General features: G+C 55.2%; 1 pseudogene across 1 annotated transcript; it reads left to right on the forward strand.

Annotated features, from left to right (window-relative positions):
* On the forward strand, positions 1–27,507 carry LOC144280501 (D-3-phosphoglycerate dehydrogenase-like; annotated as a pseudogene). The gene is made up of 12 exons (XR_013348903.1): positions 1–299; positions 4,922–5,073; positions 6,817–6,882; positions 10,675–10,729; positions 10,830–10,928; positions 18,802–18,933; positions 19,401–19,549; positions 21,017–21,169; positions 24,020–24,152; positions 25,081–25,211; positions 26,053–26,290; positions 27,207–27,507. The product of XR_013348903.1 is annotated as a D-3-phosphoglycerate dehydrogenase-like (transcript).

Below are 27,507 nucleotides of genomic sequence, written 5' to 3' on the forward strand. Positions count from 1 at the left end.
ATCAGAAGGACGCTGGAGGCGGCAGGCGCAGAAAGGGGAGAGAAGCGCGGGGCGGGAGGCCGAGGTCCCGCCCGGAGGCAGCAGCCCGCCTACCTGAGCCTCGGCTTCTCCCCCAGGTGCTCCTGCCCCGCCGGCGGCCTACCCCGAGGCTGACGCCCGCGATGGCCTTCGCAAATCTGCGGAAAGTGCTCATCAGTGACAGCCTGGACCCTTGCTGCCGGCAGATCCTGCAGGATGGAGGGCTGCAGGTGGTGGAGAAGCAGAACCTGAGCAAAGAGGAGCTGATGGCCGAGCTGCGGGTAAGGCGGGCGGGAGGGAGACGAGAGCCGCCGAGCTCGGCGGCATCCCCTGCGGAAACGGCGGGGCCAGCGCGCCCCCCGCGCCCCCTGGCCCGGCCCCGGGCAGTCCCGGGCCTCCCGCGTGGGGGTCGGGGGGGAGGAAGGGCGGCTCCACCGGGCCGCGGGCTGCACGCGGGATGCCCGCGCCGCCCCCAGCGCCTCGGCGGCAGTGGCCCCGGCAGCGCGGCGCCGCCTCTCAGCCCGCGGGGACGGGGAGCGCAGAGGCTTCGGCGCGGGGAGCCCGGGGACCGCCACCCTCCGACTAGTCCCGGCTCGGCCTGCGGCTCCAGCTTTCCGTGGGGGGCGCCGGCGGAGCCCCAGCCTGGCCCGTGGCAGCGGGAGGGGCTGCAGCGCAGGCCAGGCGACCGGGCCAGGCCCGCAAGCCCCGCGCCCGCCTCTCGTCTGATGCAAGACCGCCGCGCGCTCTCCCCGCCCCTGGGCCTCCGGGGAGCTCTCGGGGGAAGGGGGCGGGCGGGGGCGCCCCGGTCCTAGGACCGCCCCTGCGGCCGCCCCCCCCCCCCCCCGGGATCCCGGCTCACTTACCTCCCGCTGCCCGCCTCCCCGGGGGCCTCGGCCGCGGTCAGGAATGGCCAGCTGGATGAGCCCGACCCCACAAGCCCCCGGGGAGTCTCTGCGTCGTAGCAAACCTCTCGGGCCAGCTCGTTGCGCTCAAAGTTGGCGCAATCCACTTCGGATCTTTCCCTGCGTGTTTGTAAGGGGCCTGTGGGGCTGGCTGCCTCCTGCAGCCTTCGGACGTTTCTTGCGTGACCTCTTGGCTCTGCTCCTGCACCCAGCACCCCACCTTCCAGCTCCCACGACCCCGCGGCCCCAGCGCACATGCACCTGTTCCATCTTCTCCCTGGAGGGGCCCTTGACTGAAAAACCGCAGAGGCGGCTGCAGTCGCTTTAGCTGTGCTGGAACCACACGGTGCTGGAAACCCACTGCGCTCCCTTGTCTGCCCTGGCACCTGCCGCTGTGTTTCTCCACGAGGCTGCCCTCCTCCCACCCCACCGCACCCGCGCCGGTGCTGTATCTGGTGACTTAGAGAGTAACCCTGTACTGTCCTGTACTTGGAGAAGCGGCTGACCCGGCCCTGCCTTCAAGAGGCTTGTGGACCAGTCAGGGGGCCTGGCCAGCGCTCCAGGGTTGACCAGATGACACAGTACAGACAAAGCCCCAAGTGAGACCCCCAGCAGCCTAGCCTCCCCCTTCACCTCCCCTGCAAAAGTGGAACAAGACGGGTGCTTAGCCTGAATGGGGTGGGGGACAGGGGCTTGGGATCTGATCCTGGAACACGGTAGGACTGGATGGGAGGCAGGCACCTCACACTTGTCACCTCCTCTTTTGTATGGGTGCAATCAGTGGCCTTGGCTCAGGGCAATGGCCAGAAGGCAGTGCAGTGGCTTCTAGACCAGCTTCTGACCCTCCCTCCGCCAGAGCAACAGGGTGGGATGAGTGGCCTCACTTAGGGCTTTGCAGCTTTCTTGTGGAAATTAGAAATCCTAATTTCTAGGATTTTGAGAGAGGGACGGGGGGGGGGGGGGGGGTGGGGGATGTTAAAGGCAGAATTGAGAGGAACTGGAGGCCTCTCCTCTAGTGGAGGGGTTCCGAGAAGTTGGGAAGTTGGCTGCGTGGATTGCTGGGATCTGGAGCAGCAATTTGGAGGATATATTAAAGGCACTGAAATCTCCTGGCAGGCGAGGAGGGGTGTTTGTTGGCTACTGGCTGGCGGCCTCGTTGGGCAGTTTGGGAACCCCCAGCCTTCCTGTCTGTCTTTGTAAAACGTTCACGTCAGAATACCAGTTGCTCAACCTGGAGAGGCCTCGTGTCCACACTATGTCTTCTTATTCTGGGTGGGGAGGTGTCTGAGTTGGTGGCCCCTGCCCTCTCCCATTAAATCTTTCATATTGACAGAAGTTGGAGCTCGTTGCCTGCCCAGGCCCGGCCTCTCTTCCCACTCCTTGGTATTCTGGGCAGGCACAGTTTGCTCTCACTGACTCCATGGTCGGGAAGTACAATTACCCCTGAGAATGGTGCTTTTCAGACTCCACGCAGGTCACAGTACAGTATTGGGGAGCGAAGTGGGTTTAATGGGTCATGATTAGCATTTTATTTATTTATTTATTTATTTATTTATTTATTTATTTATTTTTATGATTAGCATTTTAAAAACCAGAATAAGAAATATCAGGGAGCAAGGCAGATAGGCAATCAGTAGTGTGTCGGGAAATTTGTTTCAATTATATGGGCAGTTGTGCTGTCTGTGTAGTTTGTGAGTATAAAATCACAACCTAAACGTATGTTTCGTGCTTTCTTAAAAAAAAAAAGATTTTATTTCTTTATTCATGAGAGACACAGGGAGAGGCAGAGACATAGGCAGAGGGAGAAGACATGGGCAGAACTCCATCCGAGGATCCTGTGATCATGACCTGAGTGAAAGGCAGACACTCCACCACTGAGTCACCCAGGTGTCCCCATATATTTCTTACCATAAGTCTTATTCAAAAAAGTTTAGAAAACCCTGGCTTAGAAGAGTAAAGCATCGTGTTCAGAACTCACAAACTCTTAGACCGGGGACTCCTCTTCCGTCAGCAGATCTGACATCTTACATAAACCTAATACGCAGGAACCTTTAAATCTTACCATGTATCCGTGGTTTTTAAACTCTGACCACGACCCACGAGAAGAGAAGAAATTCATTATACATCATAACTCGGTATATACATACATATGTGTACAATACACACAGTAAAGTTTCATGAAATAATACCCTTGCTATATGTGATACATACATTTTTCTTTGTTTTATTGAATAGCAAAAAAATAGCCAATAAGCTACATGCTAATAATGCACTTAACTTACTGAGCACATTTATTATTTTTGGCTCAGAATTTTAAAAAGGATAAAGAATGGGAAACTTGTCCATGCAAGAGTCCATCTTTTGAAAGTAAGTTCCGGTGCACCTGGGTGGCTCATTCAGTTGAGGGTCTGACTCTTGATTTTGGCTCAGGTCCTGATCTCAGGGTTCTGGGACTGAGGGCCCAGTCAGCCTCTGTGCTCAGCAGGGAGTCAGCTTGAGGATTCTCTCTCCCTATGCCTTTCCTCCCACTTAAGTGCACTCTCTCTCTCTCTCTCTCAAAAATAAATAAATAAACATTTGAAAAAAAGTTAGCAAGTTCTTGGCCTTTTGTACTAGGATTTAATTTGCAAAAGTTAAATAGACATTTCCTAAATCAGGTTCTCACATATTGTGCCAACCGACACCTCCCTGCATTCTCTAGCTGAGCAGCAATGACCTGGAGAATTGGACTTTCCTTATGATTTTTGTCAGAGGCACCAGCCATGCTAGAATTACCCTCAAGGCCAAGCCTGTCCTCCTTGGGAAAGGAGGCATGTTTGAACTTGAGAAACGTGAATGGCTTTCCACTGCTGAGTTAGCATAGTTTGCTTAGAACAGCCATAAATCCAGCAGAACCGTGGCCTTTTTCCAGCTGTAAGGCAGCTGCAGAGAGCAATAGACAGCAGAATGGAGGCAGTTTTGAGATTTGCCAAAATGGACTGCAGAGCCCTGGAGAAAAGAAAGTTGTAGTCACAGCACACTGCACTGTGGAAGGGGGAGGATTTGCAAAGGCCTCCAGTTTGCGTAACAGAGTAGAGGAGCAGGCATCTTGGAGTGGAGTCTTGGAGGGATGACCTTTGACCGGAGTAGGGGGTGGTACCCAGGAGTGCAGGGGTCTTGAGGGGTCACAGAGATAGGCCGCCAGTAGACGCGATCAATAGGTGCTGGTTGAATATCTCGATCGGTGATGCAATTGAATGAAGTGGGGGTAGTGGAGGGTGTTAAGCGACCTTGAAGGCTGGTGGGCCCTGGCCATGTAAGATGTGGGACCAGGGTCTGTTGAAGGGGAGTCTCCAAAGGCAGATGCCCTACCTGGGTCAGGTGAGCTCTGAATGAACATCTGCACTGGTCTGACTGGAGACTCTTCAGACTTCCTGGCTTCAAAGGAAGCTGGTCTGAGGGACACCACCCTTGTGGGAAAAGTGTGGAGAGACCACAGGGTAACAATCCTGAGGGAGATCCCTCCATGGCGAAGGCTGTGCCTGTGGAAGTCTGGTAGTGCCGTTTCTGTGCTTGTCCTGGGGCCTGCAAGCACGAGGTGGGTGGACTGCGGGAGAGCCTGCAGCCACCCCTGTGGGAGGCAGATTCCTAAGGTTTGGGGAGGGTGCTGGTGGCCTTGGAGAAAGCGCTTGAGGAGGCCAGATTCTTGGGGCCCAGTGGAGGAGGTGATGGCCTCTGAGGAGGGCCAGAGCGCATGTCCGTTGCTCTCTCTATCACTTCTCACTTCCTCCTCACACACTCAAGGCAGCCAAACCTCAGAATCCTAGCTCATGGGGGATGCAGCTTGGATTTGACCCCAGGCCTGCCTGATGGCAGACCCTTTCGGATGCATATGCTGTCTGCTTCTTTTCTCTGCGCACATACATCCGAAGTCGGCCGGCATGCAGGGACTCCCACTCTGGCAGAATGGGTGCAAGGCGGTCTTGAAGACCGGCTGTGGACAAGAGTGTCTTCTGCCCCAGGACTGTGAAGGCCTCATCGTCCGCTCGGCCACCAAGGTGACTGCTGACGTCATCAACGCAGCAGAGAAGCTCCAGGTGGTGGGCAGGGCTGGCACAGGCGTGGACAATGTGGACCTGGAGGCTGCAACCAGGAAGGGCATTCTGGTCATGAAGTAAGTCGCGAAGCCCTCGGGGGTGGGTGTAGAGGCTCACCACGAGTGGGGAGAGGGACACTTGGGTTAGTGAAGACCGGGTCAGAGTAAGAAGGGCTCCCACGAGGATGCCTGGTCCAGGCGGAGTCCGGACAGTCGGGTCTCGCTCACAGCGTCCTGGTTCCCCAGGTGTTTGAGGAGGAGGCTGTCCTTGTGATCTCAAGTCACTGGACAAACCCACCCCACAGACATCTGCGCTGCAGCCTGGTTGGGGAATTAGAAGAATGTTTGTTAGTGAATCCATCTGCATCCCCTGTTCCAGGGGTACCCCTCCCCCTCCGCTGCTGTGTCTGGAGCAGGGATTTCCTAGGCTCTGCTTTGCTTTCTGCCCTGTGCAGATGCACAGCCTTTGCTAGTTGAGCGGCTCTACATCCTTTCCTTTCCTCACTGCCCTCGTCCTTCAGCAGCCAGGGTCGCAGTTTCTCTTTCACACTCCAGGGCCAGGAAGGGAAGGGTGAGGGCTGTTTTTCCAGAAACTCAGAGCAGAGGTTGTGACTGCATGCCAGGGCTGGGCCACACATTCCTGGCTCCCGGCTGGCCCTTAGATGATGTGGCCAGGTCATTGTTGCCCACTTCTTCGTCCTCAAGCCTTCTCCCTTCTCTCAGGAAATTCAGCGTCCCCCCAAAATTTCCCCTCCCTTCTCTCCTCTTACAGAGCATGGGTGAACTGATCGGTCATCTGACTGAGGTCAACATCCAACCGAAGAAATGTTAAATGGTAACCCGTCCTACATTCTTCCCCTGGACACAGAGGCAGAGCCCTCAGCCCTGCACCCCTTCCTACATCCTAGTACAGCCTGTTCGCAGGGTTAGGCATGAAGCTCGGTAGAAAGACAAACTCTGAGAATCCTTTACTCTTGACTTTTTTTGGGGGGATAAGATCTCTTGCCTTTTCCTCCTTGTAACTTTCATTTCCAGAAATGAATAGATCCAAAAAAGGACAAAAAAAGGTAAACATGTGTGTTAATAAACAGTTCAAAAACCAAAAAAAAAAAAAAGAGTGAGAGAGCCTTTGAAAAAAGAAAAATAGATTCATGGATTTCAGCTGTATTCTCCTTTCTGTGAAATGGGCAGAGTCAGCATGGCCCTCGTCAACATGGCCCTGTGCATTAAGGTGTGAGGAAGCATTCTCACTTTGGAACTTGTTGAGAGATAGGAGAAGTCAAACAGGTGAAGATAAAAATCCTAGCTTTGTCACTGATAGAGGCTGGGCTGGGCAACTAGGTGAAGGTGTGTAGGCAGTGGGCTGACGTGATGTGACGGGCTGGCTCACGCATCTTCTGCACAGCCTCAGTAAGATCAATGGCATAGAGTAGCGGGAATCTGTGGTTTCGGTGGGCAGGTAGATCCTGAAACAAGAGGGAAGAGAAATGCTGAGCCACCCACATATCTCCCCATCGAATGAGACACTTCTCTGCCTTGGGAGAAGGGAGTGTGGGTAGGAGGCCAAGTGTGTTGCTCTACCTGAAGTCCCTCCATGTGAAACATGCAGCCAGGGCAAGGGGGTTTCCCTCCCCTGGGTTTAGGGCAGGTGTCCATCGGAGAGCCCAGGTTGGAGGCCTGCGGGTTGGGGGTTGGACTTAAGAGCAGGTGAGCAGAGGGGGCAGGAGCCTGAGCACACTTCACTCACGGCCTTCTCTTGGGACAGGAGTGGGAAGATGGGCTCTGGACGCACTGACATCCCCTCTCCTCTTCCATCTTTAGCACCCCCAATGGGAACAGCCTGAGTGCTGCAGAGCTCACCTGCGGGATGATCATGTGCCTGGCCAGGTAAGTCCATCTTCTCAGCAGAGGCAGCCTCTTCTGTGTCCATGATTACGACTCCCCAAATAACGTGCCCTGAAGAAGGGTAGAAACGCTTCAGCCTGACACTGTGCAGACAGCCGAGAATTTTCGAGGCCACCCGTCTTTATGGGACATTCAATACAGTGGTCCTGGCACACAAAGGTCAGACAGCTTCTCACAAATGAGTGGAGGGGGGGGCGTTCGGCATGGCTGCTCCTTACCTGGGAGCAGGCTCACCGAGAAAATGATTATGTGCCATCTTCCTCTCCTCCTTGGTCATTTCCTGTGTCCATGCCATCCTCCGGCTTCTTGCACCTCCAAGCCTCACAAATATGGTTTCTGCTCCCTGGAATATCCTTCTCCATCATCATTTCTTTTCCGAGTCGTTCTAGTACTTTATTACACTCGTTATTAAAAATACAACTTCACACAGGTTATAAAACAGAGGCAACACGCAACATTTTTATTTAGTTCAGAACATTATTGAGTGAATTAATGCCAAAGTGTAGCAACCTCCATGCCTCAGAGACTTCTCATACCCCAGAGGTCCCAGACTTTTCTGCACATTGATAACATCTTGGATCTTAAAACACTCCTAATGCCTGACTTGCACCCCAGAAATTCTGATTTCATTGGTATGGGATGAAATTTGGCATAGGGATTTTTTAACTAATTTTTTATTTTAGGAGTTTTAGATATAAAGAAAAGTCGTAAAGATAGAAGGTCCCACATATGTCATACCCAGTCTTCCGTATTATTCACATCATACGCTAGTATGGTGCATTGGTCACAATCAATGAACCAATGTTGAATTATCAATACATAACTTTCAACTGAAGTCTTCCCCATCATCTTTATCCAGATAACTCTTGTTCTTCAAGATTAAGCTCGAGTATTAGTTCATCAAGGAAGCGCTCTCTGGATTCCCCCCACTGGGCTGTGTCCCTCACTGACTGTTCTGACCCCGGGCTTACCTCTGTCACTAACCTTTCAGATCTTTATTGTGATAGGATGGAGTAAGAACTGCTCTGGGATCCCTGTGCCAACCTGTGGATTCTTAACACCAGGGAACTCAAGTGGGGAAGTGTCTTGCTCTTCCAGCAGGAACTCTGGGGGTGTGGGGCTCTTGAGTAGAGGGCACAGCCTAAGAACCACCGGCTGTGGCACAGAGTGTACATGAGCCTTACTGTATTGGGTAGAAAATGATGGCATTGAGCCCTGCTGTCGAGTAGGCAATTCAGGCACCTGTGTGGCCAGTGGGGAGGGCGAGGGGCCGGTGGACAGGGCAGGGAGTTCACTAGGTCCCTTCACACAGCCTGGGATGCTTAAACCAGGGGACCCTGGCAGCCAGGGCTCTTTCTCTCTCTACTCAGGCCTGAAGCTTCTGGGGCCAAGAAATTACTGTTTTCCCCTCTGGAGACCTGTTCTCCCTCCTGCTGGGGCAGGGTCTGGAGGAGCTGACCTTTGTTCTGATGCTCCCCAAGATTTCTACCTGAGCTCTTAAGTCTTCACTGCTACTCACTGGCCAGTGAAGAGAGGAGAGGAGACTGGAGAAAGCAAAGAGCATGGGCAGCGTGCACAGCAGAAGGGACCCAGCCAGGACGGGGTCCGGGAGCTGGCTGTCTGGATCTCCCACAACATCTGGGCTGGACGTGTTTCTCCCAGAGAAGCCCGATGCCCTGGTTTCACTTGTGCTATTAAATTCAGTGCTGGTTTTGGTTTTGTTTTTGAGTTAGGGACTGATCTGTCAGCTTTCTATCTATTTAATTCTCTCATTGGTTTTCTGGAGGTGGAAGGGAAGGCTTGGGAGCCAGAAATCATTTTCTCCTATTGCAGGACCAGCTTTGTTTAAGAGAGTAGATAAAGTGGAATGATTTCAAGACAGCGGCCCATTTCCAACCTCTCACCCAATGACCTCACTCATCAAAGATGCATCAAAACTAAGAAACAAGCACCCTATTGAGGAGGAATGGAGTCTCCCACACCTTCTGGTGTGTCTGCTCAGACTGCTTTTCCAGCAGGGCAGCAACAGCAGAGTGGGAGTTCTGGACAGAAGGTTGAGAGCATTGAGCAATGTGGGTGGAGAGGGGGCCTGCATGGGCCTCACAGTGGGGGACTTTGAACTCACAGCAGGGGCTCCTGAGGTCTAGGAGCAGAACAATGACACAGAAAGAAAGAGGAGAATGCAACCTGCTTTGAAGTCATCTCTCCCACCTTACCTTCTCTTTCTCTAAGTCAGGATGGCTACCATTCAGTTCTTGGGATGCCCCTCCCCCACACCATGGTCCTCCCCAAACTGGCCCGGTGGGGACCCCAAAGTGCCTGGAGAGGATCCCTGAGCGGCCTGCTATCCCGTGCCCCACAGTGCCACATGCAGCTCTCTTAGATGGCACCGTGGGGCCAGGAGGGCCAAGAGCAGGACGTGAGCCAGACCTGAGAGGAGCCGGGTGGGCTCTGTCTCACTTGGTCAGGGGCAGGTGAGCGGGCTAGCCTTGCTGAGAAGGGGGCACTTCCTCAAGGCAAGTCATTGTCCTTGCGACATTCCTGAAACGAGGACCCTCTACTGAGGATAATGGACCAGAGCAGCCCACCATCCGGTGACGGAGCTTCTTCCCCAGGAGGCTTGTTACTGAGGCTTTGGGAGTTTGCCCACGAGATCCCAGGAGCACAGATCCCCCGTCAGCTGGACTCGCAGATGGAAGCATGTCCTGGCGATGTGTACACATGAGAGAATGCTTTTTTATAAGAAATCCGCAATGGAGCTACAGGGACATTATGTTGGAGTCTCTCCCTCTTACACGCGCGCGCACACACACACACACACACACACCCCACTGAGTTTTGTGGCCTGCAGGAAAGACCGCATTTAAATACCGAGGAGGCTCACTGCTGGGAACGTTCTTTGAGTCCATTCAACTACTTCCGATGGGGTGATGTCCTGCAAGATGTTGAGTCCCCAGTTGTCTCCACGCAGTTGTTGTGAGCGTTACATGCGCTAAAGCATCTCCAAGCATGTCTCATGGAGTGTCTAAAGTAGAGCATGGACTCCTTAAACATTTTAAACGTTGTTTCCTGTCTCCCGGATTCTCTTCCAGAGAAGCCTGGGTGACCACATCCCACGTGACGTAATCTTGTCCTCTCACCTCTGACTCTGCCCTAACCCCCTCTCACCTCTGACTCTGCCCTAACCGCCTCTGTCCCTTCCAGAAACACGTGGAGACTCAGACCCCCCCCCCATGTTAACCAATCAGAGGAGAGAGGCTGGGCTGGGGGTGGTTTGGAGAAGGGGTGGTATGGACTATAGCATCCCCTCCCCCCATTCCAGTGCAGCCTGAGACTGCTGGGGTTTCAGGAACTCTCGAGGAAGGGAAATACCCAGCTGTCTGCTGATACGGTGGAAAGTGCAGGTTGCGGGCTTGGATGAAAGAGGAAAATGAAAATCCGTGAACTTCTGGAGCACTGGATGTTCTCAGAGCCCCTCAACACCCCCATTTTGTTATCCCTGTGAACCGTGGAGGACTGGTGCTTGCTTTCTACATGCTTGTCACTCAGCAGTTGACTGACTCTCAGACTCCCAGCTGGGAACAGAAATCCTGGGGCTCCCACATCAGGTGTGCCTGACAGGTTTTCCTCTGCTCCGCTCCGGGTCTCTGTACCCGAGCTCTAGACCAGCCTGAGCCTGGTTCGCCCTGGGAATGACTGACTGACAGAGAGGGTGGCTGTGCAGACCTCACATCACCTCCCATGTGGGCCCACTGAACCTGTCTGTCCTTGCAGGCACATCCCCCAGGCGACAGCTTCCATGAAGGACGGCAAGTGGGAAAGGAAGAAGGTGAGCGGCCAGTCCTGCCTCGTCCCGCCCAGCTCGGCGCCCGAGGCCTCACTCCCGGGGCTTACTCTGGCCGCGTTGCCTCTTGCTTGTTTGGTTGCAGTTCATGGGAACAGAGCTAAATGGGAAGATCCTGGGAATTCTTGGCCTGGGCAGAATTGGGAGAGAGGTGGCCACTCGAATGCAGTCCTTTGGGATGAAGGTAAGAGGTGGGTGAGGCCCTTTGGTGTGGGGCTCCCTGTAGCAGTTTTGAGAGAGGCAGGTTTGCTTGAGAAAAGGTAAAGGCTTTTTCCTAGGAGGGGCTGACCCTCCTTCAGAGCCTCTACCGAAGTAGGCGGTGTAGCCGGGGAGGGCAGGGAAGTTGGCCTGACCTCAGAGTCCGGGCATCCTTGGTGGAGGTCCCTCCGCTCTGGGGCAGTAATTGCCTTGAGTCCCAGCGGAACAGAGGGGCTCGTATCCTGTGCTGCTTCGCCTCTGCTGCCGCAAGGGCTCTTTGTTTTGCTGTGTCTGTTGCCTGTGATAATTCCGAAAAACAGGAGCACATCTGTAGCCTTATAGCAGGGCCGTTATCCATCTACCTTCTGGCTCCACTCCACAGTCAGAAGACGTGGCAAGATGATTGTGCAAATGCCGTGACACGATGTTAATCCCGTGGTGGCTGGAGCACCTCACGCATTTCTCAGCAATTCTCCCTGACCCCTGTTTCCCTCCAGGACCCTGCTTTACCCTATTCTGGGAACTCAGTGGTTCTTCTGGTCAAGGGAAGGCTGTCATCGAGAGCAGTGCCACACCCTGAGGCCAAGCCAGGAGACCTTGCAGAGCGGTGGCCCCAGAGCCATGGGAGGGGACCTGTAGGGGCGGGTGACAGGGTGGCTAGTGTGCTAGCAGACATCTCCTTGTTCACTCCTCGTGCCCTCTCTGCCGTGGGGGGATGATATATTCAAACTGCCGCCAGGAAGGCTTTCGTTAAACATAAAAAAAAAAAAAAAAAAAAAACAGTTTTGACAATCAGATCATTTCTAGAAAACTTTACATGGAGCTGCTCTGGCATTTCCCTTCTCTTTCCTTCTTCCTCCCGTTTTCTTTGTCCCCCCAGCTTCATAGAGTTAAAGGGAACCCTACGGATTAACCCTTAATTTTTATATTGATATCAGGAGTTTGTGAATTTTTGCTGAGGCCTCCAGCAATGGAAGGTAAACAGGAGGGCATCCCATTACACCACGCGGAACATCTTCCTCTCCCTCCTGTCCTTATTCCCCACACACTTATTTACATCAGCCAGACATCTTCCTAAGCCTCCGCACGTTTCTCTAGATCCCGGAGAGGGGCCTGTGGCCCAGCAGGATCCACTGATCATGAGAACAAACCAAAGCCAGTCCCTCCTGTGCAGGGCTGGCCAGGTGCCCTGTGCTGCAAGGAGAGCTTTCTCTTCCTCTTCTGTGAGGGATTAAAGTAAAGGCTTAGCTCACCTGGAATTCTGATCCTCTAAAATCAGGGGCCAGGGGTTAAGTAAAACTCGGAGTGCCATACTCAGACAGGTGAGCGCCTCATTGATGAGACAGAGACTTGGGGACAGGCTGTATGGCCCAGCTGCTCCTCTGTTAAGTTCCCTCCCCTTCCCCACAGCGCCACAGCTCACTGGACTCTGCTTGCTCAGGAGCCTTCATTATCAAGGACTTGAGACTTTGGGGGAGTGACTTACCCAGACAAAAAGCCCCACCTCGTTTGCTGAGTGAGGGACGTGATCAGTAAGCTTCTGTGCTCAGCTACTCAGCTGCTGCCAGGCTGCTCCCGAGAGGCTTGGAGGGATATGGATTCTGAGCATCTCAGTGGAAGTGGCTGACACCCCTCAGACATGTGTTTGATCAGAAACGTCTAGAACCTGTTCATGAATGTCATTCTGTGTGTCCAGGCATACCTCACACGACACGCCCGAATTCCCAGCGTGACTTTGAGGGTTTGCGTGCTTTTGTATGTTGCAGCACGTCACTGCTCCCCTCGGGGGTTCTTCTGTCTGGATATCTCTGGCCGGTCCCTGTAGGTTATCCTGCTTCTGGGACATGATCTTTATAAACCGCTGAAACACACCTTGAAACGGTCACCCGCCCCCTGCCCTTGCCAGCAGCCCCGGTCATTTTGCAGTGGCCCAAGTGGCCTTTGTTCACGCTCAGGGCTCACTTTGACTGCGCTTCCTAACTGATACCTAGGCCCAGATGAATTTTGCACGGGGCAGACAGATTATGGACCTGCATCATCCAAAGCTCCTCAGTTGGTGTTTGAACAGTTGGGGAAGCAAGATTTTCGAAAGCACAAGGAGGGAAGATTCTAAAACAGGCTGTGAAAGAGTTTATCAGCATCCAGTCAGGAAACCATGCTCAGTGTTCACTAAGCACAAGTTGTTTTAAATTGGCCTTGTTCTCCCTTTAGAAGCCAATATTAAACCGATCGTCATGGACATACTTAGGGGTCTTATACCTGGATGATTTAAAATTGTATTTTAGTCATGTAATAGGTGAAGGGATTTTCACAAAAATTAAAATATAGATCCTCATCTCCTTGTTTACCACCCCAATCCTGGTCTGCTCCCAGTCACCTGTGAGGTAACACCAGTTTGCTGTGTATCATCTCGGACTTTTTTCTGTGCATTTATGTGGAACACATAGAGTTCTTTCCCATTGTGTGTGTGGGGGGGGGGGGTCTGTGCCTATAGAAAGTACAATACTGTACATGGTGGTAAAACGTAGATCTTGGAATAAATAAATTTATCCTATTTGTAAACTCTTCCGGGGTTCTGTTGTGTGGACGAATTGCTTTTATTTGGCTTCTTCCTCAAGGACAGATGTGTAGATTGTTTGGAAATGTGGACTTAGTGAGACATTGGTGAGATCTTCCCTGACACCCTTGGGGTTAAGATGAAGACTGTAATCTTGGTGCGAAGGCTTAGTAACGGGTTGAAGGATAGCTCCGTCTCAGTCTGAAGGGAGATGGTACAGGATGATGCAGGGCTATGCCTTACCCATCCTTCTCATCAGCAGTCTGGGTGATAGGAAGCAGGGGGAGGTGATTAATTCTTAAGACTGTGGAATCATATCTTAAATGATGTGAGAAGGCTAGCAAGGTTGGGCATCCTAATAAGAAGTTGAGCTAAGATACCTACCAGGACCCTCTATATGGGCCCCCAAAGCAACCAAACACATTTGGATGTAGAGGTGTTGTTAAAACCCTTTTCTAGGGGAGGGGACCTTGGGTTGACAGAAACGCAGTGTGGTTCACAGTGGCATGGCTAATAGAAAAGGTAATGTGACTTTTGGTAGCATTAAAAGAAGTATGACTTCCAGCACAGGGACGGTGACATTCCTTATGGTCTGTACTTCCTAAGGAAGGATTGGAGGCACTGGGGTCACAGCCCCGTCATGACTTGGGAGGCCATCGACTAGCTCTTCTATAGAAGAGTCATGCTCCCCAAGGAGTGGGTCTAAGGAGGACCAGTAGGTACAAGCCATGGGGGACAGAGCTCTAGCCAGAGCTGGCCCCAAATGGAATGAGAGAGTTAGTCTCCCAGTACTGCAGATACTCAACATGAGACTGGCTAAGCACCTGGCCAGTATGTGAGGACGAGGTGTGAGCATGGGCAGAGAGGTAGAAGCAGATGGCCTTTAAAGCTGTCATAGCTCTGAGCACCCATTGCCCATGGGCTACGAGTTTCTTTATCTGCGGAATAGTCTTTAGCAGGGAGTTTTTTGTGTGATCATAGGAAATAGAGTAAAATTATTAAGGACTGTGGTTTGTTACAGTAACTCGTGGGCACAGTGTAATTAAGACAGAGTGGGACCAGAAGCATAGGGCACCCTGAGTAGTTCTGGTTGGGTGGCTCGGGCAGTGCTGCAAAGCACGTGAAGATATTTTGATCACCCCTTCCTTCCCTGGTCCTGGGATGTCCCCTGGGCTAAAATCTGTCCCCTAGGCTGTTAGTCACTAATTAGGCTGGGTAACTAACATCCAACCCTTCCAGAACATCGTGATTTAAGAGTTGACCCCTTTGTGTCACAGGAGCAATCAACAGAGTCCCTCTTGTGCTCAGACGTTGGGTAGGGACTGCCCCCTTTCCTTTCCCATCCCTTCTTTGTCACTATCTGCTCCCTCAGGGAAGCGGGGATCCTAGACCTTAGCTTTCTAGGGAGCTCAGCCACCTGGCTTCCCACAGCACCTGGCGGGGGCGCTGTGTGTTGGGGAGAGAAAGCCCACCTAGGCCCCCATCCCAACCAGACAGGCCTGGAGAGGAATCTTCACGTGCCACCTGAGCTACCTGACTTGCTCTGAGCCACATGGCACAGATGTGGGTGTCAGAATCATTCTGGCCATCTGCAGCCTGCTGGTTGTCGGAGTCATCTGAGTCTGATGCTCCATGGTGTTCTTTCTGCCTGGAGCTTTTTCTCAACCCATTTGCTGAACATGTTATGTTGTACACTCTGGAGACACAACTCATTCATGCCAGCATGCCCGCTAGAGTGTTAGCAGGCCAAGCCAGCCAGCAACTGAGCCTTGCACTCTCTTACCAAGGTTTCCTGTGAGGAACAGGCCAGGATCTCCTAACGGTTTCTTGGTGGCCCGTGTTGTGATGAATCTGAAGTTATCCCAGAGGGATGGACATTGAACCTGAGGCACCAGATGTCACCAATTCTCTCAGGCCCAGCTAATGTTTACTGAGGTCTACTGTGTCAGAGACTGTGCTTGCAGTGACCCCTGCAGGGTCAGTATTCTTATTCCAGGTTTACAGACAAGGAAACTGAGGCCCAGGAAGGTTATATGGTATGTTTGAGATAATAGGACCGGTAAATGGTGGAGTCCAGCTTGAGCTCCAGGTCTCCTGACTTCCGATCTAGTACGCTTTGTCTTGCATCCCCACCACGGTCTTCATGCCTGATCCAGGTGAGTTAGACGGTCTCTGCTCTGTCACTGTGCTCGACCTTCCTCGGGATGAAATCTCCTCAGGATGCTCCTAGCTCAGTCTGGTAACTGGAATTCCTACTGCGCCAGAGTACTGATTTTTTTACATTCTTCCCAGAGCCCCAAGTTCTGGGAAGGTACCTTAGGGACATGGGGATGGGACCCTAGAGAGAGAGAGTAAGTGGTAGGGCTCTGGGCCTTCACCTCTGCAGCTCTGATCGTTTTTTATAGTGGGTTTCTGAGTAAGATGTCGTTGTGTGAAGGGAAGAGAGTTCTCATCTTCAGCCCGAAGAATTAGCTGTGAGGCAGTAGGAGGATGTGATGATTAGGCTCCTTTCCTGGAACCCCTTCACCGTGAAAGCCTCCTTGCTCTCAGGCATCCACTGTTAAGCCAGAGGCCCAGGGGAGGTGTAATCATCCTCGCAAGGCTGCCTTCTATGACACCAGCTAGGACGTGGCTCTGTAGTGCCACTTGAAAAGCTGGGGTTCCCCTGCTCCCCAGCGTTAGGAGCCTGTCCTGAGGCTGGGATTCAGGTGGAGAACCCCTTGGTGGCTCTCCCTCAGGCTCCTCCGTAGGGCAGTCTTCAGAGGGTACATACCTGGAAGTGCTGCAACGTGTGAGTATCGGGACATCTGACCCGTTCCAGGGTGCGTTAGGACCCTACTCAGACATTGTTCCCCTGGGCCCAACCATATACTCTTTCGACTCCCCGCAACGTGGTCTCCTGGTGTAAGAATCCCAGCTCCTAGCCGTGTTCAGCTGCCATCTGCCCTGGGTCTCCCGAGTGAAAACTGAAAACCGTTTTCTCAGCCGAATTCTGCCCTGCAGTTGTCTGCAGCCGAACAAGAGAAAGACAGCTGAGTCAGACCCTGCTGACCGCTGTGGAGGATGCGGGTCCCCTCCTTCCCCGTCTGCTCCCCACCAGCTGCAGGCACCCAGCACAGGGTGCAGGCACCCAGCACTAGGCCCGGCTCCGCCCACGGGACCCTTCCTCCCAGCGCTCCGTGCTGCTTCTGGACTCCCGAGAGCCCCAAGCCCCAGAGTGGCGGGAGCTCGCCTCCATCGGGGTCAGCTCTGTGACCTCTGCTGGTGGTCCCCGTCCTCCCCCGCTCACGTGAACGAAGTACATCTGGATTATAGATGAACAGGGCCCTTGTTCCAGGCAGCCCTGAGCTGGCAGACAAAGAGCACTTGTAAGGGATCCTCTCTCCTCCCCTGGACGCTGCTTGTTCCCCCGGAAACGAGTAGGTTACAGCTGAGGGGGGAATGACCACTGGGGCTGGTGGTTGTGAGCTTTCAATCCTACAGCCTCTCCCCCAAAATCTCCCCCTTGGCTTTGCTTCCTCCACAGGCTGATGATGAAAACTGTGATCTGAAACTTGTTCCTCATTCACGACCATGTCAGTCTCTTCTCTGCAAGGGCGGAATTGGTTACACAGGAATCCTCTTTGCCAGTATTTTCGAGATGACTTTTCTGTTTCCCACAAGGAAATTCATGATGAGCAGGGGAAGCATTACAAAGCACAGGAAAGCATAAAGGAGAACAAAAATGAGTTCCACCACACAGACATGATGACGGTTTCCAGTATTAGGCCTTCTGTTCTGCTTGTTACCTTTTGTTCAGTGCCAGGCCGCCTCTGAACATTCTGGGGTTCGCCCCTAACATTTCAGGGTTAAGAGAACTGTCTTTTCAAGGAATATTGAATGACTGAGTGTTGGAGCAGGCGATGACTTTGAAATCATCCACCCAGCTCCTTCACTTCGTACTGAGGACCCAGGTCCAGGTCTCCTGGGTCAGCGTCCGTCCCTTGGCTCCTGCAGCTGCGTCCTGCCTTCTTGAGGACACGGATGCCTTTGAGATTGTTAAGGCTCCTACGCCTCTTTCCCCCAGTGGGTGCTGCGGCCCCGGCCAAGCCGAAGGAGGGAGCCGCGGCAGGCCTCCCGGGGTGACCAGACAGAAAGTGGATTATGTCTCTGCTGTGTCAAGAGGTGGCTGCGTCCTGGTGGTTGTGGATTCTTCGAATCCCAGCTGCTGGTGCTGGCTTGATCACCTTTAGAGGCTTGCCCTTGCTGAGGACATGTGTGACTGGTGCCCGACACTGTTCTGATACAGGACATGTTTCCATCGACTCTACCCGGTTGCTCAGGTGGGGCTGTGAGCCCCCTGACCTCACCCCACCTAGAAGGGTGGGCACCAGGGGTGCAGGCTTCCAAATCCAGACATTCTTCTTATCCACACTCGACCATCTGCCAACCATGCGACCTTGGTTGAATCATTTCACCTCTCTGCCTTAGTTTCCTCGTTGGTAAATCGGGGCAGGCAGGAATCTGCCCAGAGGAAGGTTCTTTCTGGGACCTGTGCCTTCTATGGTGCCTTGGTGCCTCCTTTTTTCTCCTCCTGATCCTCGCTCCCTATTCCCCGTCACTCCTGCCCTGTTGAAAGGATCCGTCCTGAGCATTGAGGCCTCTGTGTGGTGAGTCACCCAGTTATGCCTTCCGAGACTAGATGCATTTGGAGCCTTCTGAAAGGGCACTTCAGGATGGGACCAAACCTTGCCTGCTGGCGGGTCAGCACTCCTCCCCAGCGACCGGTCTTGGTCTCCTTGCCTGCCCTGCTCTGCACCGCTGCCCCAACCTACTTCTTTCTCAGTCTGTGCAAGAGTCAGGGCCCCTGCCTGTTCTCTGGCCCTGAGGGTCCTCGGCTGTGGCCAACCTGTCCTCTCTCGCCTGGTTATACCCTGCTAGTGTAGTGTGTCTCTGCTCCCCACGTGGCTGTTCTGCCTCTCCTGGGTTCCCTGTTTGCTAAAGGTTCTGAGCTCCCCCTTATCCAACCTCACACACGCACATGTGCACACACGCACACACACGCTGTTCTTGCATCTGTTCATGGTTAAGAGCTCGGAGGTAAACAAACTCCCTTCACACTCTGGGCCAGCCCCTCCTAAATAGAGAGCCCCACTTTGTTCAGCTCTAAAGTAGAATAGTATCAACCCTTGTTGTATTACCGTATTTGGACAGACTTAGCAGTAGTACTTGGTAAATGCCCGATAAATGGCCTCCATCATAATGATACCAGTACTAGTAAGGAACAGTGACATTTGCTCGTCTCTCTCTCGTTTCTGACCAGACCGTAGGGTACGACCCCATCATTGCGCCAGAGGTCTCGGCCTCCTTTGGTGTCCAGCAGCTGCCCCTGGAGGAGATCTGGCCTCTCTGTGACTTATCACTGTGCACACACCTCTGCTGCCCTCCACCACAGGTATGTGCATCCCTGCCTGTGGGTCGGCCACGGAAGCCACAGACCAGAGAAGGGTGGGCCCTCAGCCTGGGCCTCCGCAGGCATGTGGACTAGGGCCCTCGAGCATGGAGTGATGCTCTGCTAGCTGATCCTGCATCCCACGGAGGAGGGATGAGCTAGCTGGAAATGCATGGCTCGACACGTACCACCCGTGACCCCATGGTGTTTGCTGGGGCCGCTGCTGGCCTTTCCGGTTCCGGGACTTACTCAAAACACTAGGATCTCCGGGACTCTAGGATGTTTCTAGACTGAGTTTGGTCTAAATCCACAACAGGGCCTTTGCCCCCGAGCCTGTGAGAAGGGAGAGGTGAGACCAGAGAGGCTGTCGGCGTGTGGGGAAGGAGCTGGTACGAGGCAGGGAGGGCTGCTGGCACTGGTGCTGGGGTCCCGGGCAGCGGTGCCGCAGGAAAGCCCTTCCCTCCTTGCAGGCCTGCTGAACGACAGCACCTTTGCCCAGTGCAAGAAGGGGGTGCGCGTGGTGAACTGCGCTCGGGGAGGGATCGTGGACGAGGGGGCCCTGCTCCGGGCCCTGCGCTCTGGCCAGTGTGCTGGTGCCGCGCTGGACGTGTTTACAGAGGTGAGTGCCTGGTGGAGGAGAGGAGCGGTGACAAGGGGCCCAGGGCCGAGAAAGCCCAGTGTGCACGAAGAAGGTCTTTGCCTTAAGGAGGCCTCCACGGCACTCAGGAGGAATTATGTTGCCGAGAATAACGCCTTTGTGGTTTGGGGAGCCCTCCGGAGTGCGGTGCACAGGCCGCCGGGTGGTCTTTGCAAAACTCAGATTTTAAATAGGACCCAGTTCCTGGTCCCGGGCTCCCTGCGCTGCTGTCCTGTTGATGACTGCAGGGAGGACCGCGCGGCACATCCGTTCTGAGGCTGAGGGTTTGCGGCAGAGAGAGAGCATTTGGGGCCGGGTTTAAGGTCTCTTAATTATTGACCGAGGTCTCTGATGAAATGAATCCCGTTGCCAAAAAGACATTCTGCCCAGTGTCTGTTGGCTTTCCTTTCCTTCGTGTCTTCTGGGGAGGGAGGGCAGCCTGAGGCGAATGGCCAGAAGGGGTCCCCTGTGCCCTGGGGGCTGCTCTCCCCCAGTCTCTCTGTCGGAGCCAGAGACCCCGTCGTTGCTTGCCCGAGCCACCCCCCCACCTTACACCAGAGGAATGACGGACAGTGCATTTCCAGGTGGACTCCAGCATCACAGATCCAGGGCAAAGAGCAGGGATTTTGGCTTAGGCACTGGAGGGTTGCTGGTTATCTGCGGTGGGGCCCTGGCTCGTCCCCGGCCCTCTCTGAGCACTGTGTTGCCCTCACTGTGTATTCCCTGTCCTGAGCACGCAGGGTTTATACTCCTGGTCATCTTTCACAACTAGATGGTAAGTTTCTGGAAGGCAGACGTGCGCCTGGCCCTCTTTGTACTGACGTTCCCGATCAGCACCTTCCCCTGCCTGTCTCTGGCCTTCTCGTGGCACCTGCTACCAAGTGCATAGCACTCCCAGGCCCAGGTGGCCAGACAAGAGGCCTGAGAGACATTCCCAGGGGCGATACATTGTGCTCAGTGAGCAGAGGGGGTGGGCAGAGGTGCCCAGGTGGACCACCTGGCGTGGTGCGAGCCAGGATGGGACAGCTGTGCAGAGGGCCTGGAAGTGCTGCAAGGATTCAGGAGCGAGGGGGAGCTCGAGGCAAAAACCAGTAACAAACAGTAGCTTCACTGGCTGAGCACCTCCTGTATCACTGGGGTGCAGTCTGCACGACAGTGTTTGGTTCTGGGTAGTATTCACCCATTTTATAGATGGAGAAACCGAGGCTCAGAGAGGTGGAGATTTCTCCAAAGGCACATAGGTCTAAGCGGGGGAGCCGAGATGTGCATCCCGTCCTTAGCCCTGTCCACTCTGCTGTAGAGAGGTGTTGACGAGGAACCCGGCTGTTGAAACCAGAGACAGAAGGCGTAGAACCTTCTAGCAGAACCAGAGTAGAAGGCATCCTCGGCCCCACGCCTCTCCTCCAGCCTCCCTGGGCAGGCGACCGAGAGGTGTCTCTCTCTCGGCAGGAGCCGCCACGGGACCGAGCCTTGGTGGAGCATGAGCGCGTCATCAGCTGCCCCCACCTGGGCGCCAGCACCAAGGAGGCCCAGAGCCGCTGCGGGGAAGAGATCGCCATCCAGTTTGTGGACATGGTGAAGGGGAAATCTCTGGCAGGCGTCGTAAGTATGGCCAAGTGGGCCTGGGGCCGGGAGGTCGGAGGGAGGAGCCGAGGCCCGGGAGGGCGGGTGGTGTCCGGTTTGGGGCATGGTGACAGCTCTGGCGGGCAGTGGTGTGTTGACCAGATTCGGCCCTGGGGGTAGAAGATAAGGCCTCCTCTGGAGCCAGGCTTCTGGGTGGGGCGGCGGGAGCCCCGTCCCGAGCTTTCCTAGTTGCAGCCTGGTTGCAGGGAGGCGGCTCGGCCCTGCCGTATTGTAGCCTTGGTGCAGAGATTGTGGCTCTTCCCAGGGCCCGGGCTCCAGAGAAAGGCTCCTTTGTTCTCCACATGCTTTGAGAATGGAGGAGCGTGGCCTGGGCGATGCTGGACGCCGTGGGGATGGCGGGTGGGGGCCGGGGCTGGTCCTTGACCTTCCTGGCTGACCCTCGGCGTGGGGACTTTCATTGCTGAGGACAGAGCAGTAGCAGGAAAGACACAGGGTGCTTTGTTCAGCCTGCCAGGCCTGGCGTGATAGCCCAGCTCGCCGGGCCACCCTGCCTGCTACACCCCGAGAGAGTAGGGGAGCCAGCTACTCCCCTGAAGGACCCACAGGACGGCGCTCAACCACAACACGTGGCCCGTCCACCTGTGCCTCTCCCTTCTCTCTTCTGCATCTCGCGGCTCCTCAGTGTGGGGGACACTTTCTCACTCCCTCTGCACATCTCTCCTCTGAGCAGCTCTCCCCAGGTGCCGTGCTGGGACCGAGGCCATTGCCAGCCAGTCAGGGCTGCACCTGTCCCTCTGCAGCCCTTTGCCGGGCAGGCCTCTGCCCTCACTGTTGCAGCCCTCAGGGGTTACCATGGAGTCCGTAGGCGGTGGTGGCGGTCCAGGCCTTTTCGTGAAGGGGGCTCCTTACCACCGGCTCCATCAAATGGAACCATAGACTGTTCCCATCTTATACCAGAAGTAAACTCTCTTGGTCAAAGGCCTTCAACTGGGGCAGATTGAAGTCTCCACCCAACGTGACAGGTTGTCCTCCAGTAGGCTTTTAGAAAGAAAGACAGTTGTGTCACATGGGAAGTCCCTCCCTAATTCTTCTCTGCATCTTCCTCCAGTTTGGTTGTAACGTTAGACACAGACTCACATTAGGGTCGGGTTGGTGCTCAATGGCGCCTGCCTCTTAGAGCCCTCCTGTTGGTTCTCTAGACCTGCCGTGAGCATCCCCGAGTCCACAGGTGCTGCCCGGAGGACACTTGCCTCCAGCGGCTGCAGGCTCAGCCCAGCCCACTGGTCCATGGCCCTTCCTCTCTGCTGCCAGCACTGGCCTTCCTTCGTCCCGCCTCCTGGTCCACGCTGGTCCTTTCTGTATCCTGTTGGAGAGGAGCAGAGGAGCCCTACCACAGGAGCCCCAAGCCAGGCTGCCTGCCTCCTTGGCCATTTCCAACACCAGCAGCCTGTTTGATTTATATCACACCCCAGGTTTCGAATTAAATCCTTCTTAGACTCCTTGGTTCTCTTTACAGTTTGACTCACAAAAGTGCCCAATGCTTCATTCAGAGCCAGACCATCTTGAACCACAAAATAGAATAGAAATTGTGACCCGGGACAAGCTGGCTTTGTTATCAAGCCCCTGTTGGGACGGTCCCGCTGTTCAGACCCTACCCTAGACTTACAGCTTTAGGAGGAAATGTGGCTTTTGTCTCCTTTAGCTGCCTGGCAGGCCTCCTGGTTGACTCCACATGGGCCAAGCTTTGAAGAGTGATAGGATCATGAAGAGTATGTGAATCCAGGGGATCCCTGGGTGGCTCAGTGGTTTAGCGCCTGCCTTTGGCCCAGGGCGCGATCCTGGAGCCCCGGGATCGAGTCTCCCGTCGGGCTCCCGGCATGGAGCCTGCTTCTCCCTCTGCCTATGTCTCTGCTTCTCTCTCTCTATGTGTGTCTATTATAAATCAATCATTCAATCAATCAATCTTAAAAAAAAAAAAGAGTATGTGAATCCAGTGACACCTGGGTGGCTCAGTGGTTGAGCTTCAGCCTTTAGCTCAGGGTGTAATCTGGTCCGGGATTGAGTCCCGCATCAGGCTGCCTGCGAGGAGCCTGTTTCTCCCACTGTCTGTGTCTTTGCCAGTGTCTGTGTCTCTCATGAATGAATAATTAATTAATTAAAAATATGTGAAACCAGCTTTGCAAATTGTGATATTTGGTCAAAGTGATTAATGACCGTGTAAACACTCATTTTCTTCTTTTCCTAAGCTTTTATTTATTTATTTGACAGAGAGAGAGAACCAGTGCTGAGAAAGTGCAGAGGGCGGAAGAGAGAGAGAAGCAGACTCCCAGCTGAGTAGGAAGCTGATGTAGGGCTCAATCCCCAGGACTCCGAGATCATGACCTGAGCAGAAGACAGTCCCTTAACCGCCTGAGCCACCCAGGCGCCCCCACTTTGTTTTTTAATTGAGGTGTAAAGTAAAAGGGAAGGTGTCTTGGAGCGGCCTACCCCTCTAGGTCCCAGTGATCCGTGACTCCCAACACATCTTAAGTCAAAGACCACCTTCCTATTGTGGTGTCCAGACCCATCATCTCAGGAACAACCGGTCTCCTGTGTAAGGGGTGAGGTGGGCACAGTTTGTGGGGGTAGGGTGTAGAGAAATGCCTTTTTCTCCCTTCTGGCAATTTTGTGCTCTTTTCTGGCTCTACAGCTCTCCCAAGCTGAAGGCACAAGTCTTGTGGTGGCTAATGGAAGTGGTCTCCACGCTCCCCACCCCAGGCACCCGAAACCAGGACAGCCCTGTGCCTTCTGCTCCCCACTGTGGAGCTGTGCTCAGGAGCCCTGCCCTGCCTCGTGCTGACCTCAGCTCTGCTTCCCCGTTCTGTGCAGGTGAATGCCCAGGCCCTTACCAGTGCCTTCTCTCCACACACCAAGCCTTGGATTGGTCTCGCAGAAGCTCTGGGGACGCTGATGCAAGCCTGGGCTGGATCCCCCAAAGGGACCATCCAGGTGGTAACACAGGGTGAGTTGGGGACACTGCAGAGGGAGGGAAGAGGGTTGTGTCTGTAGCAGGTCCCAGACAGCGAGGGGCTGGGAAAGGACTGGACATAGCTCTTGTGACGCCAAGTCCCCTGTTCTGTCTGCATAGGGCTCACTCGCTACCCAATGGGGACAGAGGGGACGGTCCAGAAAATACTAAGAAATATGTGTGATTTTCACAAGTCACGATTGTATAGTATTCTTAAGATGCACGTGTTCTGCATGCAAGAGAAACCTCCATGAGAGACAGTTTCATGGGAGAGGCAGTAGGATTGGGGGAGGGAGTCCCAGCTTAAGGGACAGGATCTTGATTCTGGGTTTGACCCTGTCGCTGTGAGATTTCCCTTTGTCTGAACCTGGGTTCTTCACATGTAAAGTGAGAGTCGGGGCGGGTGTGCCAGATAGGGTGGTGGGACAGGGTGTGCCCCGTGACACGGTAAGGTAAGGTGGGTCCTGAGGCGAGCTGATGGTCCCCGGAGCATTGCTCAGCTGGGGGTGGGAGCAAAGAGAGTGGCCTCGGTCTCCCTTTGCGACTCTGCAGGCTCCGGCCACTTTCCCAGTGGGCCCAGCGTAGGCAGATGTAGTTGAGAGACTGCGCAGGGCTCTAGTTCCTACACCCGCAGAGGCTGGTCCTCCTCGTGGCCCGTTGAGCATCTGCTCACGTGGGAAGAGCTTGGGGGTGGTTAGACCTGGGCACTGCTAGAAATAGGGGAGGTCAGAGCTGCGGGATCCCCAGAGGAAGCAAGGCAGGGAACTGGGTGCCTTCCAGAGGGAAGCGGAACTTGGCCCGCAGGCTGGGGCTTGGGCCCCGGGCAGTGAGGAGTCCCTGACCCAAGGCTGGGTGTCAGCGCCCTGCCCGCTCCTGTGCTGCTCAACAAACAGCAACCTTATTGTAGGTTCTCTGTCCCCAGGGACGCCCCTGAAGAACGCCGGCAACTGCCTAAGCCCTGCAGTCATTGTCGGCCTCCTAAAGGACACTGCCAGTCGGGCGGATGTGAACTTGGTGAACGCCAAGCTGCTGGTGCAAGAGGCCGGGCTCAGTGTGCGTGGCCCCCGGAACGCTCCTTTCCTGTCCGCCCCGCCCCCCCGTCCCTCCCTTTGCAGAGCCTGCTCGCCCCTGCTCCTGGAGTGGGAGCCCGGGCAGGTCCCACTGTTGACACCGGCCGCCGGGCCGGGCAGCCGAACCTCCCCGTCGAGCAGCGGGAGTACTGCCTTCCTCGGAGCGTTGCTAGGAGTGAACTAAATACTCCTGCAGGTGCTTTGTGTAGGCGCGCCCTGCGCACGGCAGGGGCCGCGGCGCCCCCATTGCACAGCTGAGGGCCACGAGGAGCCGGAGCCGGGCTGTACCGGCCGCGCTGGAGGTCGCCCAGCACGCTCGCCTCGGGCTCCATCCCGTGCTCCTTCGGCCCCGGCACCCAGGTTCTCGATCAGCTCGCCAGTTCTGGAAGCTCCGCATAGCTGCTGAGCGCCCGCAGCCCCGCGCCTCCCCTTTGGTGCCTTCCCCTCTGCTTCCCTTGTGAGATCCCAGCCTGCGTCTGAGCCGGGGGCAGCTGGCAGGAGCAGTGGGCAGCGGAGCTCCCGGGGATCCCCCCCTGCTCCCCGCCGCACTGGGCCACTGACCTGCCCGGGAGCGGAGAGCCGGAGGGGCCGGGCTGCCCCTTCCTCCTCCTCCCCAGCTCGCACCTGCACCTGGACCCGCAGATCCCTCCTGCCCCCTGAGGGCGGGCGTTGACTGTCCCGGGCAGAGCCCTGGGCCCTCTCCTGCAGCCCCAGGGGCTGAGCGTGTCCGCCAGGCTGGCGCTCCGCAAAGCGGTGTTCGGGCCGCGGAGGGGAGAGGCCATGCAGCTGGGAGGCCTAACTGCGTCCTCGCCTTCTCCCTGCAGGTAACCACCTCCCACAACCCCGCTGTGCCCGGGGAGCAGGGCTGTGGGGAATGCCTGCTGACCGTGGCCCTGGCAGGTGCCCCCTACCAGGCGGCGGGCTGGGTGCAGGGCTCGACACCTGTGCTGCACGCGCTCAACGGAGCTGTCTTCAGACCGGAAGTGCCTCTGCGCAGGGGCCTGCCCCTGCTCCTGTCCCGGGCTCAGCCGTCTCCTCCTGAGATGCTGCCCACCATGATTGGTGAGGAGGGGTCTCGGAGGGCTTCCCGTGTCCTTGAAGCTGTGTGTGCGTGTGTGTGCGTGTGCGTGTGTGTGTGTGTGTGTGTGGCGGGGGGGGTGGTCCTCTCCAGGGATGGGGCTTCCTGGACCTTTGCTTCCTTTAGTCCCACCCCCTCCCTCAGCACATTTCTGTAGCACACAGAAGATCTGTCCTGCCCGTTCCCAGAACATTTGGGAAATGGATGCAGAGCTCAGAGGGCAAGCGCCTTCTCTCCTGTGTCAGGGCCCGCGGCAGAGTTAGAGCCCCAGAGTCCCTATTAGCCGGCCTGCTCACCGCGGTCAGCACACAGCGTGCACCTGCCTGCAGGGCTGCGTCTCGGAACTCCGGGCCTTTGGGTGCAGGTTTCTTTCTTCTGACCGCAGGCCCTGGGGGCCAGCCTGACTGCAACAAAGCATGTTGGGGCGGGTGCTCCAGCAGCTGGGGGCATCTTGAACCCTCCTCAGGACCCTGGCACCGGCCCACTGGGAGTTTTGGAGCACTTCCGGGCTTGGCGGTTGTGTCCACAGACCTCGAAAGGCCTAATTTCACCATCCTTGCCAACTGACCAAAGGAACTTTCCCCTGTTTCTCTCCTTTGCTCTTGGTCTGGATAAATCTGATGACCGGCATGGCAGGAGATTGCTCTAGCAATCTGTGGCTGGCTCATTCCTTCCCTACCTTGCGTGATGGTCAGGGGATTCCTAAAGGGTCTCTGAGTAGTGAGGGAAGCTGGGCAGATGCCCTGTTCTTCCATCTCTTAGCGCTTTGTTTCTGACCCCATCACCGTCCACTGCAACTTTGATCACAGAGGTCCACGGGTTCCGACCCCATTCCCAGCCTCTTTTTCTCCTTCCCCCCCTGCCTTGTGCCAATCAGCGGTTTTCCCGTCTACTTCCCAGGCCTCCTGGCAGAGGCAGGCGTGCAGCTGCTGTCCTACCAGACCTCGGTGGTGTCAGATGGGGAGACCTGGCACGTCATGGGCATCTCCTCCCTGCTGCCCAGCCTGGAAGCGTGGAAGCAACATGTGACTGAGGCTTTCCAGTTCCTCTTCTAAGCTCTGGGGGGCCTTTCGGAAGAAACCTGGCCACTGGGATCCAGAGAGAGGAGGTCCACATTCCTCAGGTGACACTGCTTACTCTGCAGACCCTGGCTGACCCCTACAGAGAAGTGATAAGTGGCCAATAAAGAGCCTACGCCCAA

This window comes from Canis aureus, chromosome 12 (assembly GCF_053574225.1).
Source record: "Canis aureus isolate CA01 chromosome 12, VMU_Caureus_v.1.0, whole genome shotgun sequence".
Classification (NCBI taxonomy): Eukaryota; Metazoa; Chordata; class Mammalia; order Carnivora; family Canidae; genus Canis; species Canis aureus.